This window comes from Bison bison, unplaced genomic scaffold (genome assembly GCF_000754665.1).
Source record: "Bison bison bison isolate TAMUID 2011002044 unplaced genomic scaffold, Bison_UMD1.0 scf7180017864498, whole genome shotgun sequence".
In the NCBI taxonomy this organism is placed as follows: Eukaryota; Metazoa; Chordata; class Mammalia; order Artiodactyla; family Bovidae; genus Bison; species Bison bison.
This window is the reverse complement of record NW_011495057.1, coordinates 11,550,984-11,554,856: the sequence shown is the minus strand read 5'-3', so window position 1 is coordinate 11,554,856 and position 3,873 is coordinate 11,550,984.

Sequence of the window (3,873 nt, the reverse complement as noted above, 5' to 3'; positions counted from 1 at the left end):
AGCTCCAATGCATGAAAGTGAAAAGTGAAAGTGAAGTCGCTCAGTCGTGTCCGACTCTTCGTGACCCCATGGACTGCAGCCTATCAGGCTCCTCCATCCATGGGATTTTCCAAGCAAGAGTACTGGAGTGGGGTGCCATTGCCTTCTCCGAAAAGAGGATTAGGTGTTTGTAAATTATATTACTTGCATAACAGATCCAATCTCATCTAGTTCATCTGGTTAGTGATGACAGCATGAAAAATAAAACTGCTAAAGGTAGATGGAGAGCGAATGTGGAAAACCTTTTCAGCTAGATTCTACTGATTCAGAAATTGTGATAAATCTCAACATGAGAAAATTTACCTTTAATTTGTTTTTTGAAAATGGCAGGCAAATTAATAATATAAAAAAGACTGGAACAAAAACACTTCTTTGTCTACTGAAGCAAACAATACCTCATATAGTCTATATGTCAACAACTTAGCATGTCGAAGTCTCAAATGGACAGATTATAGTCTATATTTCATGAACACAGTCATGAAATAAGCCAGTGGTAGACCCATTTCTTTTTTTAGACCATTTTTCTTTTTAAAAAAAGTTTGGACCATCCATCTTTTATTTACAAAGCAAAATAAAAATCAGGCTTGATAGAATTGTTTGTTAATTTAAAAGCAGGCTCTTGATTTATATACAATATATATGCCATTGTGCTCTGAGATTTAGTGTGTATTTAGCTTGTGGATACTTCATCCTGGAACCTGGGACCCTGTATCCAAGGGAACAAAATCAATTTATTCAGGAGACTCCCAAGTTCCCTGATGTTCAGTTAGATGACTGCAGATTAAGAGTTAATTACCCTCTAGAACACTCATTTTTGCATTCCCATGGAGTATTTTCATGAAACTTGGTGTCAAGATGATTCAGGGTGATTTCATCTCCTGAGTAGGGAAGAGGAACAACCCATAGGGCAGAGGTGCGACACTATGACACCTCTTGCTCCATCTTCATGCCTTAAAAACCAAACAGCAGAATCCTCCATAACACCAATAAAATCTATCACTCCTTCTTTATCTAAAATGTCCACTAGCCCACTGACTTATCTAGATTCTGAAAGATACATATGACAGTTAAATGTGCCCCTGAGCTATCCACATATGAAAATTCAAGAAGGGAGGCTGAGGGACTTCCCTGGTGGTCTAGTGGTGAAGAACTAGCTTGCCAGATTTATGGACCCAGAAGGAAGGAGAGGGTGGGACAAACTGAGAGAATAGCATAGAAACATACACACATATTCTCATACGTGAAATAGATCGCCAGTGAGAATTTGTTGTATGACTCAAGGAGCTCAGACTGGGGCTCTGTGACATCCTAGTGGGGTGGGATGGGGTGGGAGGTGGGAGGGAGGTTCAAGAGGGAGAGGAGACATAAGTATACCTATGGTTAATTCATGTTGATATATGGCTGAAACCAACACTGTAAAGCAATCATCCTCCAATTAAAAACAAATAAATTAAAAAAGCATAAATGACATCCTTAATTTTAAAACATAATTAATTAATTAAAAAAAGAATTTACCTGTCAGTGCAGGAGACATGGGTTCAATCCCTGGTTTAGGAACTAAGACCCCACATGCCTCGGGGCAACTAAACCAGTGCACTGCACCACTGAGCCTGCCAGTTGCAAATACTGAGCCCACAGCACAGCTACTGAAGTCCACACACCCTAGAGCCTGTGCTCCACAGCAAGAGAAGCCACCACAGTGAGAAGCCCGGGCACCCAACTAGAGTGGTCCCCACTCGCTGCAACTAGAGAAAAGCCCTTGCAGCAATGAAGACCCAATGCAACCATAAATAAACATTTTTTAAGAAAAAGGGGGAAGCCAAGGTCCTTTCTCTTCCTACAAAGCTTTTGCCTTGACTCATTCACTCACGTTCACTGATTTCATTTCTTTTATGAACACTTCCTGGGTACCATATGTAAACAGTAATTAGAGAATAAAAGATTTAGACTCCTTTCCCCCTGAGGTGTGTGCAGTCTGGAGGTTCTGGGTTTGGGGATAAAAGTTGCAGTAAGATGAGAACAGAAGCAAGCATAACAAAAGCCAGCGTGTGAGAAAGATGGATGAACAGATATGCCTGTTTTCTATCTTTTTTATAATTAAGTAACATCAGGGAGAACAGGAGAAGATTATTTCTTTGTAGAGATAATTGATAAAGCCGTTAAGAGAACGTGGTTTTTGAGACGAATTTGCAAAATTGTTTTCAACCTGAGATAAAAGTGAGCTAGTTCTCCAAGCGAGAGTAACATGGTGAGCACGAAAATTGACATGGGAAACTGGAAATACGGGTTTGGGTTAAGACAGTGCTTTCAGATTGAGTTATGTGAAGGAAGGGATTAGCAGATGAGTTTGGAAAAGTAGACTATTCATTCAATAGACATTTGTCAAGAATCCATCATGTGCCAAACACTCTACTAAGTACTAGGGACGAAAATGTGTATAAACATGTATATTATCATATGTGAAACAGAGCGCCAGCCCAGGTTCAATGCAGGAGACAGGGTGCTGGGGGCTGGTGCACTGGGATGACCCTGAGGGATGGGATGGGGAAGGAGGTGGGAGGGGGGTTCAGGATGGGGAACACATGTACACCCAAGGCTGATTCATGTCAATGTATGGCAAAAACCACCACAATATTGTAAAGCTCAGTTCAGTTCAGTTCAGTTCAATCTCTCAGTCATGTCCAGCTCTTTGCAACCCCATGAATTGCAGCACGTAAGGCCTCCCTGTCCATCACCAGCTCCCAGAGTTAACTCAAACTCATGTTCATTGAATCGGTGATGCCATCCAGCCATCTCATCCTCTGTCATCCCCTTCTCCTCCTGCCCCCAATGAGTCAACTCTTTGCATGAGGTGGCCGAAGTACTGGAGTTTCAGCTTTAGCATCAGTCCTTCCAATTAGCCTCCAATTAAAATAAATTAATTAATTTTAAGAAACAACACTTTTCTACCCAAATTGATTCCCCCAGGCCACCAGCATTGGCATTGCCTGAGTCTTATTAGAAATTATTTACTTCAGGGCTTCCCTCGTGGTCCAGTAGTTAAGAATCCACCTGCCAGTGCAGGGGATACGGGTTGAATCCCTGATCAGGGAACTAGATCCCATGTGCCGCAACTAAAGATCCCGCATGCTGCAACAAAGACTGAAGATCCCACATGCTGCAACTAATACCTGGAGCAGCCAAATGAATAAGTTTTTAAAAAATAAAATATGAATTTTAACAAAACCCTCAAGCGACTCCTACGTGAACTGTTTGAGAACCACTGGTGAAACACATTGTCCAGATTTAAGAAGCCAAAGTTTTATTGGAGGAGACAAACGAACCAACCAGTAGATGTAGTGCAGTATGACAAATGGTAGCCTGTTGAGGTAAGCTAAGGGTAAATAAAGGTCAAGGTGGGAAAAAAGAATCCAGTTGTGCGGCTGTATCACAATGGTGCACAAATGTGTCACAGCGTAGACTGACTGCTGAAGCTACTTACGAATAAATAGGAGGACCACCCATTTTTCTTGATTGCCTTGTGTACTGAGCTCTGTTAAATCAGTTTCGTTTGATCCTTCACTGACACTTCTTTGGAACAATCTACCACCCTCCTTTGCCTGTGCTATGCAGCAGCCTCTTGACCTCCTCTTAAGTCCCATCCTTTCTGCCCTACCTTCCAACCCAGGGTATTATGCTGCAGTCAGAACAACTTTTTCAAAACATGAATCTGATTTTGCCAACCACCTGCTTACATTTCTTTTATAGCTCCCCACTGCTTCACTCCTTCACTTTATAGTGTTTTATAAAACCCTGGTGACCAAGCTCCTGTCGCATCTCCCTCCAGGTGCCCAC